This window comes from Mauremys mutica, chromosome 5, assembly GCF_020497125.1.
Source record: "Mauremys mutica isolate MM-2020 ecotype Southern chromosome 5, ASM2049712v1, whole genome shotgun sequence".
NCBI lineage: Eukaryota > Metazoa > Chordata > Testudines > Geoemydidae > Mauremys > Mauremys mutica.
In genome coordinates, this window is record NC_059076.1 from 46,017,391 (window position 1) to 46,036,417 (window position 19,027).

The following is a 19,027-nucleotide window of genomic DNA, read 5'->3' on the forward strand; positions in this document are numbered from 1 at the left end:
GGTGCGCATGATCACCACGTGCACCAGTGTTGGAAGTTTTTCCCTTAGCAGTACCCATAGGGGGAGCGCTGCAGCGACCCCTGGAGTGGTGCCTCCATAGTGCACTATAAGGGGAGCCGTGTGCTCCCCCCACCCTCATTTCCTTCTTGCCGCCAGTGAGGGTGCGTTGGAACTACTTGCTCCTGCTTAGCTACGCTGTAGCTCATCTCAGAACTCCTTCGTTGTTAGTGGTACCTGTCTTCGTTAGTTCAACAAGTTTCAGTTCAGTTAGTTAGCGTTCGGGCCGGGGGGGTTCGGGCATGCCCCGTGCCTCAGGGTTTAAATTGTGCAACTCTTGCAGGCGTTCGATGCCCAGAAGTGACCCACATGCCGACTGTCTCCGCTGCTTGGGTGAATCCCACTTTAGGGACTGCTGTAAGATCTGCAGATCCTTTAAACATAGAACTAAAAAAGAAAGAGACATTATACTTCGGGCCCCTCTCATGGAGTCGGCACTGGCCCCAACCCCGGTGCGCCAAGCGGATTCAGCACTGGGCACCTCGTCTTCGGTGTGCAGTGATCCTCTGGCACCTTCCGGTAGCCGGCACTGCTCCCCATCTAAGAAACAGAGAAAGGCCCCGTCTTCTCAGCGGCATCGAGAGAAAGCAGGGGGAGACACTAGACCCGCGTTGGGCAGCCCCGGTTCCCCCTGGGCCCCAGAGCTCTGACTCAAGTCAAGCGGAGCAGACTGGTTGCATCGACTCCGGCCTCTCCAGATGTCCGGATGCCTTCAACGCCGGAGGCCCTGCAGGCGGCCCGAGACATTATGACTCTGCAGGTACCCGGGGCACCACTGGCACCTTGGGCTCTGCTCTAGAGGCAAGCCGCTGCTGGGCTCTATACAGTCGACCTCCACCCAATGTGGATCCCGGTCAGGGGACTGCTCTCGGACCCGCTCGCCGCTCAGTGTCCTGTCAGGACACAGCCTCCAGCCTCCGCTTTCGTCACCCACTAGGTTGTCTGGTCGGGTGCCATCAGATTGGAGTTCCAGAGACCACTCCACGCCGAGCAAAGAGTATCGACAGGACAGGCACAGGCGCCGTAGGCACTCCCCTTCTCGTCAGAGCTACTGTAGCCGCTCCCGACATGGGCACTATCGCCGTTCGCGCTCCAGCTTTCTCTCCTCGAGGCACCGTGCCCGTGACTCCCAGCGGGGATCGCCAACTCCATGTCGTCACGGATCTAGGGATCGCAGCATCTCAAGAAGTAGTAGCTCGAGGCGGCACCGTTCCTCGATGTTGGAGTCCCGGTCCCGTGGCAGACGTCATTCTCGGCACCATCAATCATACTGCTCCCATGGTACTGATAGGTCATTGGTAAACCCGACCTCGACCCACACACAGCCCCTTACGTCTCAGCCCGGCCAACCCAACCAGCAGGTGCTGCTGGTGCCACAGCATTGTCAGTGGCAAGGGCCCCCGTGGCAGGGCCAGTGGTGCCAGTAAGCCTCATGGTCCCCCATGCATCCCCAGCCAGGGGCTCATTTGGTAGCAGGGGTGTCGGAGGCTCCCTCTGCCTCGCCATCCAGGCCTCCAAAGGATAGATCGGCAGGTCACGGATCCTCAGCACCGCACGCAGAGTCTGACCAAGGGGTGGATGCCGCAGGGGTGGATGACGTGCAGAGCTCTGTACCAGCTTCCTCCCCCAAGCCTGAAGACAAGGTTGCAGCCCCACCCCTCTCTGCACCGCAGGAGGACTTCAGGGCTCACCAGAAGCTACTGAAGCGAGTAGCGTCGAGCCTCCAACTCCAAGCTGAGGAGATGGAGGGATCCTCAGACTCACTCTTCAATGTCCTCTCTCACCTTCAGCACTGGGCAGAGTGGCCCTGCCACTGCACAAAGGGCTGGCTAACATTTCCAATGCCCTCTGGCAAACGCCGGCCTCCCTTGTACCAATATTGAAGAAGGCAGAGCGCAAATATTTTGGGCCCACGAAAGGGCACGAGTATCTCTATACCCACCCAGCCCCCAACTCCCTAGTGGTGGAGTCTGTAAATCATAGGGAGAGACAGGGTCAACCAGGTCCCACACCCAAAAACAAGGACTCTAGAAGTCTGGACTCATTTGGTAGGAAACTTTATTTCTTGTCCAGTTTCCAGCTCTGGGTGGCCAACCACCAAGCCCTCCTCAGCAATTATGAGTTTAACTTGTGGGGGTCACTGCTGAAATGTGAACCCTCCCTTCTGGAGCGTGAAAGGAAGGAATTTAATGCTCTCATGAAGGAGGGTGCCACTGCTGCGAAGGCTGCTCTGCAGGCGGCATCGTATGCAGCTGACACGGCTGCTCGGTCCGTGGCTTCGGCGGTGTCCATGTGCAGGGCGTCGTGGCTACTGCTGTCCGGGCTCTCCACGGAAGCGCAGTCTGTGATGCAGGATCTTCCCTCTGATGTGCAGAAAATGTATCGGAAACTCATATTCTACATGCACTAGAAATTCACATACACATACAGCTTCTAATTTCTTAAATTTTCCAGCAGCAGCAGTTTGGAAAAGAAATGAGACAAATAAAAATAAGATTTTTCAGATAAGAAACTTATAAAGAGAGATCAATATTTAAGCCTATCATCCCTAATAGTGACTCTCTCAGGAGTTAAAAAGTCATCATGTTCACAAGGAAGCTATTTCACTTATCTTAGGGTATCTGCACATAAATACCAGTTGAATACAGTAATAGAACATAATTTACACTCAAGCTAGGGAAGAGATTTGTGGCTATTCTTTAGGTTCTTATCTTCTGTGCAAAGAAGACTATGAAAGACTAATAAAACTGACTTGTTTTGTTTTTTAAACAAACAGGCAAGACAGGAAATAAGTACAAATACTGAATTAATTCTGGCAGTAAAATCTATGCTAGGCACCTAGCATAAAAAGCCCAACCATTTTATAAGGCAGCAAACATCGGGCAACATGTTCTATTCGGTGCTGCTCCTTGTCTTACATGTTAGAGCATTTACCAAAAAGAAAAAAAAAACAGAGTAAGGAATGAAAAATACAAAACCTAGGGCCTGATCCAGCATCCAAAAACTCCTATTGACTTTAATAGTCATTGGATTAAGCCCTTAATCACCAAACTGTATGCATACTTATTTATTCTCTATTTAAGTGGATTTTTTTGGCCCAGATTTCACCTCCGTAAATATATGCAAACAACGCTAGGCAAAGGTACAGTATTAACCTCATACAAAACACTACAATATTCTATGGTAATGGTCCACAAACACAGTATAGTTTATAGCGGTGTTACCACTTCTTTTGGAGCATTAATATTTGTACTTTAAAAAAAAAAGATTGTTTTGGTATAATTTAAAAAACAACTCAGTTTCAATTTGCCAGCCTGGGGAAGAAATGGATACAACCTCATACTGTACCTTGAGGTATTATAAATAAAATACAAGTTTTACCAATAGACAAAGATTTATGCATTAAAGTTTCCTTGGCAGCTCAGAAGTAGCAGGTTTAATGCAACAGAGAAACAAACAAATATAATAGAAGAGGTTTCAAAGTACTAAGTTGTCAACAGAATCTAAGAGAAGCAAACATTCCCTCACGTAATCTCCGGTGTCATAACATAAATGAGTTAGCATAGTATCAGAGGTGAATCTATGCACTGTCACTTGATAAAGTATTTATGTTCATTGTCAGCAAGAGCTTCCACTATCGTTTGCCTTCTTTTCTTCTTTCTCACTTACTGCTTCACCTACAACTTCATTTTTTTTCTTTGCAGTAGATGCTCAGTAGCTGTTGGCTGGTGCGTGATTTTTGAGAAGAGAAGTAAGGTAGGATTTGATCTTTGTAGCTAATTCTGATCCATATATTCTCCCCATTGCTGGAAAGCTGCATGGTCCATAAACAGTTTTAGTCAGAGAGTTGCCTTCATTTGAACTGTAACACAGGGAAAGGAGAGCTTCTCGAAGTGTATCTGGGTAAAGTGTGTGTGTGTATTGTACTGAATTTTGGTGAGAGAATTCTTCCCCTTGCACATTAAAAGCTTTTAAGGGATAATCTCAGTCAAATCAAAAATATATTTGAAACTTCAGGACAGTTTTCCTATCTTTGAAGCTTCCAGAGGAGACCAGGTTACATGCTTGAATTTGGACCTGGTTGAGAATATCACAGAGTTCCAGTCCACCTCCCATAGAAGTTACTGGAAGTTTTGCTATTGCCTTCAGTGGAAGCAGGATTGGGCCCTTACTCTCTTAATCTCTGCGAGAGATAATTGCTGTTAAACAAAGAGCACCAGTTCAAGATGTGACTAGCATACTGTCATATGGTATTACTGAAAGCAAAGTACACCAAACCACATCAAACATGTAAGCAATATTTCAGCACTTAATACTTCCATTGCCAAAACATTAAATAAAATATTTAGGAGGATTAAGACCCAGAGAAGAAGTAGTAAGAAAATATGGATTAATAGCAAAAGTACATAAGATCTTCTCATATGAGTATACAGCAAACTGTTACAGGGAACTGTAATAAGAATGGAACACATAAGAATACTGGTAAGAGACTGGTCTTCAACACCTCACTTCAGCTACATGGGTTAGTTAAACAAGGTTATACCCTTGATAAGTCAGTATCCATAAGTTTATAAATCAAAGGGTCAGCCCTAACAGGCAGAGCTAGAGGTGTGACGGGTTTGACGCCTTGGGCTGCCACCTGATGTGCTGAGATACCACTGAGTCCACCTGTTCTGCCGCATGGGCCCCCTTTAACCTGTCTTGCTGAGCCAGGCTATTAAAGCCTCCTCCAGCACACACACAGGCAGGGCCACACCCAGCTGCAGATCAGCTCTGGGAAGGCTCAGTTTAAGGGACTTGCTTCAGCACTCAGATGTCCACCTCCCTTGGAGTGCAGACCCAAAGATATATTATGAAATCTGCCTGCTTCCTCAATGTGGAAGAAGTTGTGCACAACTTCGCACACCCCCCCTCAGTTAGAAATTACAGAAACTGGATTATTATAAACAAAACAAATTTTATTAACTACAAAAGGCAGATTTTACGTGGTAAAAGGGGTAGCAAACAGAACAAAGCAGATTGCTAAACAAATGAAACCAAACACGCAAACTAAGCTAGTTTCAGTAAAGAAATTGGTTACAAATTGTATTTCTCACCCATGATATTGTTGCAGGCAGATTACAGAAAGTCTTGAAAGGCTGCTGCACTGGTCTCCTTCTTGAGACCTCAGGTATTATTACTAACAAGCTAGACGCCCTCCCAGCTTGGGTTCAGCCCTTCTCCCCTCAGTTCAGTTTTTGCTTCTAGGTCTTTTTCAATGTCTCTTTGAGTGGGGAGGCAGAGGAAACCCCTGATGATGTCACTCCCCTGCCTTATATAGCTCTTGTGTAAGGCGGGAACCCTTTGTCTTCTAGTGGAAAACCGCTGGCATTCCAAAAGGGGAAAAGGGATATCCAGCACCAGGTGACTCAGACCCTGGTCTCTGCACGGCTGTGGCAGCCATTGCTTATAGGCTGTCTCCAGCGTCCACAGGAAGACAAAGCTCTTTCACAGTCTATTGTTTCTGCTAATGGCCCATTAGCCCTGTCTGGATTTTCCATTGTTTTACCTGAAGGGCTGGTTGGGGTTGATACCCAAAGTAACACATTTGAAATACAGATACATAGTTATTATTCCTAACTTCAGATACAGAAATGATACATGCATACAAATTGAATAATCACATTCAGTAAATCATAACCTTTCCAATGATATCTTACATGAGACATCTTGCATAAAGTACATCTCAGTTATGTCATATTCATATTATAAGCATATTTTCATAAGGAATATGGACATATACGCATATTTTCACAAGGAATATGGAATGGAATGTGTCAATACGCATCTCTGCTATCAGAATATGTCCCAGCATGTCTATTTGATTTGGGCCAAATCCAGGTCCCAGTTATGTCAATGACAAAATTCACATTTATTTCAGGGTTTGGTCCCTAGACTGTTGTCTTTTGTGAGCTTTTTCATGTAGGTCTATGGGCCACATCAGCTGGTATTTTCATGCCATTACATTTCATGTTCACCTATATTATGCAATGAAAGGGAGCCCGATAATCACCATTTTTGGTACAATCTTCATGGAAAGGGGTTAAGAGCCAGAGAAACTTCCTCCCTGCTCCCCTGCCTGAGTTACAAGATCATGCTTAAAGGTCTTGCTGAACCTCTCTTTGAATCAATAAATCAGAATCAAGAATTAGTTCTGTCTGTGACATGGACATCACTTTTATCTTCCCTATGGTAGCTGTTACTGCTGCAAAAACAGTATGGGAGCCTCCGGTCTTAGTTATTGACACACCATTCTTGAGAACAACAAAGGAGATTGTATTCATTAGGCCCGACTTGTCATTCTTACTAAAAGCAGTCTCGGGTTTCCATGTATATTTTCAAATCAAATTAGCAACGCGGTGCCCGAGACTTCATTGATCTGACAATGACAGATTACACCTCCTAGTGAATGGTAGGCATTCCACAAAGATGCAAGACACATTATAAAAGTCAACAGTTTCATTTCAGCCAGCCAGGTTAGAAGAACTCCTAATACCCAGGTCTTCAGTAGTGGATGGACAATATAAACATACATGTAGTAATTTATTTAAATTAACGCAGAGCTTTCCCACTTCCCTTGATGATGTATTCCAAACTCAGGGAGTGGCTGCTGCTTCACAGAAAAGGGAAAGGTTTGCACCTCAATTGCTTTGAAGTGCTATGCTATTTATCAGTTATGGTAGATTTCCTCTGGCTAGTTTTTATCCACTATAATTAAAACAGCTACCTTCTTTCACCCAGCTCTCAGCACATACTTATACAACTAATTTTACAGTACTTAACCCCACTATGAGCATTTCTGCAGCTCTAGCAGTGTGTTACTTAACTGTGCTGCAGAAGAAAGCAAGAGAAAATGAAAAACAGGTGTACTGGCTTTAAAAGGGCCCTCACTTCTATTAACAGGCATAACGATATATACCAGTCATGCTCCACCTATTGAAGCAGCACATTATTTAAATGAATGTTATGTTTTTTTTCTTTACCATGTGTAACAGGGCTGGATGTCATCCGAGCACCTGCTTATGGCCAGGGAGTGCCTCTGCAGTGCCCTGCCCCTCTTTTCCCCTTCCTAAGGCTCCTTCAACAATTTCCACACAACATCGTTTGATCTCAGCCCTTCTTGGGGTCTGAGTCTTTTTATTAAATTAACAAAGTTTTCAAAAGAAACAGAAAACAATCTTCCCCACAGGCTGGGCACAGCTGCTCCTCCTTAGGAACTGTCCCTCCCTTGGGGCCACTGCAGGAGACCCTCTCTCCCTGCAGCCTCATTCAGCAGCTTCCTACTATCTTTACCCTGGGATCACTGGATTCAACCCAGGTGTGGCTTGTTCTGTAATCAGGGTTGGCTTAGCCCCAAGATCTCCAGACTAGGGGCAAGTCACCCTGTTACACAACTTTATTATGTCATGCTAAAGAAAAAAGTGCAGCCAAAGGAGCCAATGCAATTTGGTGTAGGATGTCATGGCTTATAGGGGACAAGATCTAGCATATTTTTTTAAACTTTCGCAGACGTAGTCATATGTGATAAAGGATCTGCTGTAGGAAGGGAAACAGGAACTACTTCACAGTGCATAATCCCACATTGTGCCCTTTGCCATAGAAATGAGATTTCACATTGAAATGGCTCAGTTATACTGCTTCCTTTCTCATAAGGAAAACAGCTGGGAGCTGCTTAGCCATCTGCCCCTACATGTGGTAAGTCATGAGGTAGAAACTGGACAAAGAATGGGTGTTGGGTCAGACAGCAGATACTGAATAAGAGGTAGAGCAAGGGAAGCAACTGGGCAACTATTGTGGCATTAAAAGACCAATAGCTTGTTTATGTGGCTTTCCATCAATTTGTCTTTTTATTTCCTCTCTCTGGCCCCCATCTCAATTAATAACAGTAACATTTATCACCACTATAGCACTTTCCATCTTCAATGAGCTTTAAAAACATTAACTATTTAATTCTTACAATCCCCTGTGAAATAGGAAAGTATTATCTCCTTATTAGAAAGATGGAAAACTGAGACAGATAGGTTAAAAGGGACAGTCCATGTTAAAAATCACAGATTTTAAAAATTCCCACTTCTGTCACTAACAATTCCTCTGAAAACATGGAAAATTAATTATAATTTTTCACTATTGATGCTGTTTGTTTAATAGTGGCATTTCTCTCATCATGAGGCAATGTCTACACTATGAGTGCTTTGCTAGTATATGTATACCGGTATACTATACCAGCAAAGTAATCCTAGTATGGACACAACTTATACTGGCAAAACTGCTCTTCAAGGAGCCAGTCCTCGAGGTGCAGTCTGCTAACAAGAAGGCCCTAGCCCTTTTCTACTCCCCAGTCCTTCATCTCAATATAGACAAATCAACTTTGACACCTGTGCAATGCACCAGGGCCACCCTAGATTCTGTGGTAACCAAAGCAGCACAGTATGGGGATGAGGTAACCAGCCCTCCGGGGAAAAAGAAGTGGTTCAGGACTATTTAGAAAAGCTGGATGAGCACAAGTCCATGGGGCCAGATGTGCTGCATCCAAGGCTGCTAAAAGAGTTGGCGGATGTGATTGCAGAACCATTATCTTTGAAAACTCATGGTGATCTGAGGAGATCCTGGATTACTGGAAAAAGGCTAATGTAGTGCCCATCTCTAAAAAAGGGAAGGAGGAGGATCCGGGGAACTACAGGCCAGTCAGCCTCACCTAAGTCCCTGGAAAAATCATGGAACAGGTCCTCAAGGAATCAATTCTGAAGCACTTAGAAGAGAGGAAAGTGATCAGGAACAGTCAGCATGGATTCACCAAGGGCAAGTCATGCCTGACTAACCTAATTGCCTTCTATGACGAGATAACTGGCTCTATGGATGAGGGAAAAGCAGTGGATGTGTTATTCATTGACTTTAGCAAAGCTTTTGATACGGTCTCCCACAGTATTCTTGCCAGCAAATTAAAGACGTATGGGCTGGATGAATGGACTAGAAGGTGGATAGAAAGCTGGCTAGATCGTCAAGCTCAATGGATAGTGATCAATCGCTCCATGTCTAGTTGGCAGCCGATATCAAACAGAGTGCCCAAAGGATCGGTCCTGGGGCTGGTTTTGTTCAATATCTTCATTAACGATCTGGAGAATGGCATGGACTGCACCCTCAGCAAGTTTGCAGGTGACACTAAACTGGGAGGAGTGGTAGATAAGCTGGAGGGTAGGGATAGCATACAGAGGGACCTAGACAAATTAGAGGATTGGGCCAAAAGAAATCTGTTGAGGTTCAACGAGGACAAGTGCCAAGTCCTGCTCTTAGGACGGAAGAATCCCATTCACTGCTACAGACTAGGGACCGAGTGGCTAAGGAGAAGTTCTTTAGAAAAGGACCTAGGGGTTTCAATGGACGAGAAGCTGGATATGAGTCGACAGTGTGCCCTTGTTGCCAAGAAGGCCAACGGCATTTTGGGCTGTATACGTAGGAGCATTACCAGCAGATCGAGGGATGTGATCATTCCCCTCTACTCGGCATTGGTGAGGCCTCATTTGGAGTACTGTGTCCAGTTTTGGGCCCCACACTACAGGAAGGATGTGGAAAAATTGGAAAGAGTCCAGCGGAGGGCAACAAAAATGATTAGGGGGCCAGGGCCACCCGGGGGCGGGCAAGTGGTGCAATTTGCCCCAGGCCCCACAGGGGCCCCACGAGAGTTTTCGGGGCCCCTGAAGTGGAGGTCCTTCACTCATTCCGGGGGCCCCAGAAAACTCTCACGGGGCCCGGACCTCCTGGAGCTTCTTCCACTCTGGGTCTTCGGCAGCAATTCGGCGACGGGGGGTCCTTCCCCTCTGGGACTTGCCGCCAAAGTGCCCTGAAGACCCACGGCAGAGGGTCCTTCCGCCCCAAGACCCGCCGCCAAAGTGCTGGGTCTTCGGCGGCGGGGGGGGCCTGCCACCGAATTGCCGCCGAAGACCCCAGGCCCCCTGAATCCTATGGGCGGCCTTGTAGGGGGCTGGAGCACATGACTTATGAGGAGAGGCTGAGGGAATTGGGATTGTTTAGTCTACAGAAGAGAAGAATGAGAGTGGATTTGATAGCTGCTTTCAACTACTTGAAAGGGGATTCCAAAGAGGATGGATCTAGACTGTTCTCAGTGGTACCAGATGACAGAACAAGGAGTAATGGTCTTAAGTTGCAGTGGGGGCGGTTTAGGTTGGATATTAGGAAAAACTTTTTCACGAGGAGGGTAGTGAAGCACTGGAATGGGTTACATAGGGAGGTGGTGGAATCTCCTTCCTTAGAGGCTTTTAAGGCCGGGCTTGACAAAGCCCTGGCTGGGATGATTTAGTTGGGGATTGGTCCTGCTTTGAGCAGGCGGTTGGACTAGATGACCTCCTGAGGTCCCTTCCAACCCTGATATTCTGTGATTCATATCTACCTGCAGACAAGTTCACCATGGTAACCAGCATAATCACCATGCTTGAACAAAGCCCACAAATCACAGTGAAGGCTTGCCTCCGACTCCTAGGAGATGTGGTGGCCTGTGCTTTCATAACTCCCCAATGCAAGGCTGTACTCTTGGTGCTTTCTAGTATTGCTCAAGCCTGCTCACACGCTCCATGAAAACAAACTGTGCAGAGGGATATCAGTACATGGGATGGCACTCGATTCCTACAGCTGGTGGAAATACCTTCAGAAAGTCAGTGTGGGAATCCCCTTATCACTGCCTCCTCCCCTGCATGTTATCACCACGAATGTCTCAATGTTAGGCTGGGGCACTCACCTCCAGGATCATACAGCTCAAGGCAGGTGGACACCTTGGCTGTTGTTACTTCACATCAATGTCCTCAAACTCGGAGGGATCCGTTATGCCTGTCTTCACTTCCTACCTACTCTCAGGGCCAATTTGTCAGGGTGATGTTTGACAACTGAGTGGCCATGTATTATATAAACCATCAAGGAGGAGCAAAATCTCCATCCTTTTGCAAAGAATCAGCAAACCTATGGAACTATGAAGAGTTGGCATAAATCATTAAATAGATATTTCAGTGATTTATCGCCAGGGCTTCAGAACACCATTGCAGACTCATTGATCAGAGTCATCCATTAAGAGCATGAGTGGGAACTGAACAATTCAGTCTTTTCAGATCTCAGCCTTACCTGTAATGAAGTGAGTTAGCATAGGACCACTGGGGGAGGTTATCTTGAGCCAAAGTCTGTCCTTCCGCCTTCTCATAGCTTTAGGGATTTCACAGAGTCAGGGCAGAATATAGCCCCATAAGCACCAGTTTGCTTAATCCTTGCTGAGAGGGAAAGTGTGAGTGAAGCGTCACTGGTAATTTAGCAGTGCAATAAATATGAATAAATACTGTAGTTATTTGTATTAGCAAACGTGAACAATAAATATTTAGTAATTGTTCATTTTCCCACAATTATATGCAGGCAGTATAGCAGTGGGAAGTGAAATAATTAACATTTATTTGCTAATGACTAGTAAAGGAGAAAGGAATGACTGAATTTACAGTAGTGAATATGTCATCCAGCAGTTTAATACAGCAGCTAGTGTAAAGCAAGCAGTGTAGTGCAGTAGTTAAACATGAAGACACATGAGGCAATATACTTTGGGGAGAAATAAACCTGACTAGATGAAAAAGAAAAGTCCACTCTGAGAGGAAAAGTGAATGTGCACTTGCCAGTGTGTCAAGTGAGCAATGAACACTCTCCCTGCGGTGCTCTTAGCAGAGTGAACAGAAACCACAGGCAGTTCCACTTGTGCAGAATTGTCACTGCAGTGGGAGGGCCTACACACCGGAACATAGCATACAAACACATCTTTTCTTCAACACAATTTATCCTATGACATCAGTAGTTCTACTCTATTCTCCCCTGTGACAGCAAGAAAGCATGAAACCTTATGACTTGTAAAGGGGACACAGCCTTATTAATTTGACCTCCATTTATCAAATAGTAGCCTTCTGTGTTTCTTTCAGAACATAACCTTTTGCAGAAAATTGAACGGTCAGTGATTTGCAAATATCTAAAGTAGCCAAATTGAAACAAAATTCAGCACCTGTAGCCAATGAGTGAGCTTGGGTGAACACCCAGAGAATACCCTGGTTCCTGTTCATTGAGTGCTTGAGAGGGTGAAGGGGAGCGAGGTCCCACATCTTGAACTGAACAGAAACTTGCATCATTTTCCTTTGGCTTTTGATTTTGATTGGGCCTGAACCAAAGCCCTAACTCTTGAACATCCCTGTGCTTGGGGGAAGTTTGACTCCAGATCCAAACTTCATGGTTGCATCAAGTTTTGCTTTCAGCTCTTCATTCTTGAAAGTGTGCTGTGCTGCTTTCCTATCTGTTCTGCTTCTAAGAAAAACAATGCTATCTTCTTGAAAAAAAAGTCAAGATTACGTTACAACTGAGAATTTCCCATGTGTGTACCCACAGCCCGTGCCCTGACAGCAAGTTGTTGTATGCTCATGCTGCTGCATTTCTTCATAGAGCTTCAAGAATGCTCTTTACACAGAAGCAGAAGAAATCCCCAGCCACTTGTCCTTTTGATCTCAAATAAAGATCAATCTGTCTACCGGAAAGTGTGACTGGAAACTCCACCTCATATGATCCTTCACTTTCCCTCACTCGCACTAAAATGTTTCACTATGACTTCAATGCTCTGCTTCCTCCCCTCCCCTACAGTGTTTGTTTTATGATTTTTTTTACTTCAGCTCTGCATGATAGCTTTATTTCATCTCATCCTCCACCATCAATTTTAGTCAAGCCCTGCCTGCCACAATCTCTCATTTTTCTAATTAGGAAAATGTGTTTCCCTGCTGTTGCTATTAGTAATAAATAAATAATATTGTAACGATAGGTAGCTAATCCTTTTTTTTTTAATCCACAATCTCAAGCCAACATACAATACATATAATAATACTTTGCATCCTTGCACTTGTCCCCTAAGGATCTCAAAGCATTTTACAAATGTTGGCCCTGATCCTGCAAACAGATATACACATGAGTAATCCCACTGAGTTCAAAGTTAGTTACTCGTGTGCACACGTTTATAGGATCAGGGTTCCAATTAATCCTCATTACTCCCCAAAAGTGTACACTTACATTGGAATTTATTATTACATCATGAGAGGTAAGCAGTAGTCTATCCATTTACAGGGAAGAAAACTGGCACAGAGAAGCTAAATTCCTTCCCTGAGAATAATTTTTAAAAATACCAATATTGTAAAATATTAATAGTGTATCCTATTATCAGGACTAATGCTGTTTTTAAAAGCGAATGTTTAAGCACTTTCTAGCTATAGGAACTATAAAGAAAATATTGTTACTGTTGTGCAGACCTGTTATTAACTTTATTGTAACACTTCCTCCTTCTCTCTGCTGATTTTCTTCAGGTTAGTATTGGCTCAAGATATCTATCACTGGGGAAGAAGACTCACTAAGGGGGAAAAAAAGCAGATTTTTTCATGCAAAAGATGATTTTCACCTTTTTCGCCTGCCATGTTGCAATGGGATTTTTACCCACATTTCACAAACTATGCCACCTTCGACTGGTTAGAACTTGGATGAAAAAAAAATCCAGGCTGTTATGTCGGAAGGAGTGCTGCTGCTTCAGTAGGTGGCACTCTTCCCATTGAGTCATTTCTGAACCATGCCTCACCACATGGAAGTGCCATCTTTCAGATGTTCAGTAAAACTTAAGCCCTGACTGCTCATAGTTAATAATGGCAAGATCATGGCTTGTCTTATGCGCCTTTGGGAGGGTATAGTGCACCCCTCTAAATCCCCTCTGTGGGCTACTATTATTGCAGTTCACAACCTGGGGTGAGAATAGACTCTGGCTGTAGGGGAATGGAATCGATAGAAATGTGACTTTACACCCACCCTTTGCAACATGTTGCAGATTACTTCCTGTCTACCACCTCCAATCTAAAGGGGGAACTAGGACTGTCAGTCCCAGTTCAGTCCTTGGATTGCTCTTGGTGTAGTGAAATTGAACCCAGGGATCAATTAGGCTGATGTGCAGTGCCAGTGGTAAGGTGTACCAGCATCATATTGCTCAGTGTAAGATTTTTACTATTTTATTAATAAACCAAAGCTATTCTGCTTGGCAAAAATTCTAAACACAAGTGCCCACTTTTGAGCTAGTGAGATGAAAGGTGCTATGAAAGGGTGTGATTCTGCTCCCATTTAAGTCAATAACAAAACTCTCATTGACTTCAATGGGACCAGAGTCAGTTTCTAAGTGCAAAGTACTCCTAGTTTATTTAAACAGTGTTTTGTTTATAACACATTCTTTTTCAGCTTGAAGTGAACCAGAGGCAATAAGGGTGAGAGATCATATTTCCTCATTTCCCTTAGCAATATTAAATTTATTTTTATGATGACAAGGCTTTTTCACTCCTTTCTTTGTTACTGAGATTTTGGTACCTTCCAGAATTAGGAGATTGTATTTATCACTTGTCAGTGACAGTACCACATTAACTCCAGCCTCAGAAACTTTAACCTTCATTAGGCATGTTGGTTGGATATCCATGCACCAATGAAGTGTATGATGATGATGATGTTCCATAAGGTCAGAGTTAAGGTTTTCCATTGTAGCGTTACAGTAAGAAATGTAGTGTGTATATTGTGTTGCTGGATATGTTAAAGTTGCATGGAATATATTTGTAGTGCATCAGTGAAGGTGGTGAATATGATGTATGGTGGTTAGGGTATGTTAAAAGAAGACACCTTAAATTGATATTTCCTTGCTTTTAAGGGTGTATATGGGGTGGATATTCCTCTTATGCAACCTTAACTGTTTTTAATCAGTTTCTTCTTTGGGGGCATATGATTTTCCTGAGAGAGGTGAAAAAAATAATTGTAGAGAAATGATCAGCTTTTTAAGATTAAAGGTATACCAGGGACCTCAGAAATGTGTAACAAAATACTAAAAAGCATAATAGTCCTATTTCATCATGCCTTATTATGGTATAATAGAAATTGTCAAAATGTTAATTACTATTGTGATTTGTTTCTTTGTTCTTTTAGTTTAAAGTTAGCTTTTTGAAAACAATTTTAATAATTTGAAGATAACATGCCTTACAGAAATAATGAATGACCATAACAATTCGTGGTAGCCTTTGAAAACTTTGTTTAATGACTTTCTTGAAATTGTTGTAGAAATATGTGGCAGAGCTAGGGATAGAATCCAGTTTTCATGGGTTCTAATTTACTGTCTTAATGGCAAATTCATCCTGTAGAACAAATGGGGTGAGATCATGAAATTAAAGACCTCAGCCTTCATCTGAGTTTCTCCCAGTATGTGGTAAAATGGGGCATGCAAAAGTAGTCTTATTTTGTGGAGAATATATTCAAGCATGCAAATTTGACCTAATTTTTCTGAGACAACATAGCTCAGTTCCCAGTTTTGCCAGAAGGGGACTTGTGAAATAGATCTGGTCAGAAATTTTCAGATGGAACATTTTTCTGTTGGAAAATGCTGGTGTGTCAAAATCAAAATGTTCTGTGGGAACATGGTAATTTTGATGAAACTTCTGACAGAACCAGAGAGGTTTCCGAAGAAAATCTGCTTAATGTCTTGCCTGCTCCCCATCTACCTATGTACCTCACCAGCCCCTCTGTAGCCCATCTGCTGGGAGCCCAGAGAGCATATTTCATTTTGGAAATACTAAAACATTCCCTCAGTGGGAATGTTTTGGTGGTTCCAAAATGAAATATTGTGGAATATCACTTCCAATTTGGGATTAAAATTTTTCCAAAACCTCACATTTTTTTTGGCAGAAGTGGAAAATAAGTTTCCTAGCCAGCTCAGTTGTGAAATCTTTCATATCCTCCATTAACTCACCTATAAATAGGAGGAATGATACTTTCCTGCCTTCTGATGTCTTGCTCAATAAGGTGGGCTGTGTGAAGCACACAGAATTAACATATCAGTGGAAAAGATGAGATTTGAAGTCCTGGGGTAAAATCCTGACCACATCAAAGTAAAAACTCCATTACTTCTCCCTTTTCATTTCTCTGTTGAGCCTGTGTTGATCAATAGGTATGAAACCTTCCCTGTATGTATTGGATCATAAGATTCTTTTCTAACCATGCTTTCAGAAGAACTTCTGAATGTGTCAAATGAAACCCCTTTCATGTAAAATGCCTTGGAAATCTGAGGCTATGCCTGTGCAGCTGTAACACAAGCATGTTTTCTGCTTGCTAGGTCAGTGCGGTTGCTTTAAAACTAGCATTTTGATACCAGCATGAGTGCACAGTGTCCATTGAAGTGGGGAAATGGGTATCATTTCATATGTGGGCAAAGGAAGGGTTCAATGTGCTAGTAGGTAAATTGAAAAATAAGCATGGAATGTTTTTTTCTTTGGGCAAAACCCTCCTACCCAAACCAGGACAATTCCATGAGGACTGGGCCTTTAAAAACCAACCAGAAGAAATTCACACCAGGAAAGACAGTCTAGTAGATAAGGTACTAGTCTGCAATTCAGGACACCAGATTGAATTCTCTGGTCTGCCACAGATACCCTGTGTGACCTTGAGAAAGTTATACAGGGCTTATTTACACAGAATTTACTATGCACTCAGTTGTAGTACACTTGCTGGTAGGCAGTACATAAACTGCGGTGATAGCATACACATAGACAGCTTTTTCAATCCATATCATTGCATACACATGACAGGGCTTTGTGCCAAATGAGCATGCGGCATTATGGGTGGATATCCCATGGTCCTTTGCCTCGCAGCTGGGCTGTGCACGTTCTGGGATTAGGCTCTCTGTGCCTCAATGGGGATAATAGTCCTTCACTACTTCACAGGGCTGTTGTGAGGATAAACACATTAAAGATTGCATGTGCTCAGATACTGCTTTGACGGGAAGGCCCTATAAGTACCTTAGATAGATGATAGATAGATATCCCCTATCTCTTGGTCCTATTTAAAAGATTCTTTTGTCAAAACACACATAAAAACCACTCATGCTGGGACAGGCTCAACAGCACTCTAACCAGTCAGGAGAACATAGTGGGACTCAAGCCCACCAGAAAGAGTCTTCTATCAGATGAGATCTAGGAGGAAGTGTATATTTTTTTTCTAGATTTTTTTCATGTCCAGGTGTGTCATACTTTTTTGCCATCTAGGGGCCAAAGACTATTTTGATAAAGGCTGAAGGGAATGATCAGGGGAAATATGTTAATGAGCACAAGAATTTTAAGCTCAATATTTGATGTAGTTTAAAAAATGTTTTATAGTATGTTGGAGAAATCCCTTTGTGTTCTCTCTGTTTTGCTTTAGTTCACATGCAGACCAGAAGCTGAAACAAATGAATAGCAATGATTTTTGTGGGACCTATGAAAACCCAGTATTTTGCACTCTCTCTGCTGGCTCAATAATAGCAGTGAAGTAACCCATTGTCCCAATAACTGTGATGGCAATTATCATAGAATCATAGAAATGTAGGGCTGGAATGTACCTTGATAGGTCATCACTTCCAGACCGCTGCATTGTGGCAGGATCAAGTAAACCTAGACCATCTGTGACAGGTTTTCGTCCAACCTGTTCTTGAAAAGCTCCCGTGATGAGGATTCCACAATTTCCCTTGGAAGCCTATTCCAGAGTTTAACTACCCTTGTAGTAGGAAGTTTTTCCTAAAATCTAATCTAAATCTCCCTTGCTGCAGATTAAGGCCATTACTACTTGTCCTACCTTCAGGGGACATGGAAAATAATTGATCACCATCCTCTCTGTAACAGCCCTTAACATATTTGAAGATTATTATCAGGTCCCTCCTCAGTCTTCTTTTCTCAAGACTAAACATGACCTTTTTTTTTTTTTAACTGTTCCTGATAGGTCAGATTTCTATACCGTTTATCCTTTTTGTTGAACTTCTCTGGACTCCCTCAAATTTGTCCCCATCTTTCCTTAAGTGTGGAGCTCAAAATTGGACACAGTACTCCAGCTGAGGCCTCACAAGTGCCGAGTAGAGAGTGAAAATTACCTCCCACATTTTACATATGACACTCCTGTTAATACCCCCTAGAATATTAGCCTTTTTTGCAGTTGCATCACATTGTTGACTTATGTTCAGTTTGTGATCCCCTATAACCTCCAGATCCTTTTCAGCAGTATCACCACCTAGCCAATTATTCCCCATTTTGTATGTTGTGCATTTGATTTTTCCTTTTGAAGTGAAGTAATTTGCACTTTTCTTTATTGAATGTCATTTTGTTGAATTCAAACCAGTTCTCCAATTTGTCAAGTTCATTTTAAATTCTAATCCTGTCCTCCAAAATGTGTGTAGACCTCACAGCTTGTTGTCATTTACAAATCTTATAAGCATACTCCCACTCCATTAACTAAGTCATTAATGAAAATATTGTATAGTGCTGGACCCAGAACTGACTGCTGATGGACCCCAGTAGATACATCCTCCCAGTTTGACAACAAACCATTGATAACTACTCTTTGAATATGCTCTTTCAACCAATTGTGCACACACCTTGTCAGGGCCACCCAGAGGATTCAGGAGGTCTGGGGTCTTCAGCGGTGGGTGGAAGGACCCCCCGCTGCGGGTCTTTAGGGCACTTCGGCGACGGGTCTAGGAGCGTAAGGACCCCCCCACTGCCGAATTGCCGCCGAAGACTCGGCACTTCAGTGGTGGGTCCTGGGGTGGAAGGACCCCCCGCTGCAGGTCTTCGGGGAGATGCTTGGGGGACAAGTGGACAGATCTGCATGTGGTAATTTTTTGTGGGGATATTATTTGGGGGGGTGTGAGGGGAAGAAGGGTAAGTAGGTTTTGTGCCTAGGCTAGTGTGTTTTTGACAGTATTACAGGTAGGGTGACAGGTAGTATTACAGCAAATGTGAAAAATCGGGACCGGGGTGGAGGGTAATAGGAGCCTATATAAGAAAAAGACCCAAAAATCGGGACTGTCCCTATAAAATCGGGACAT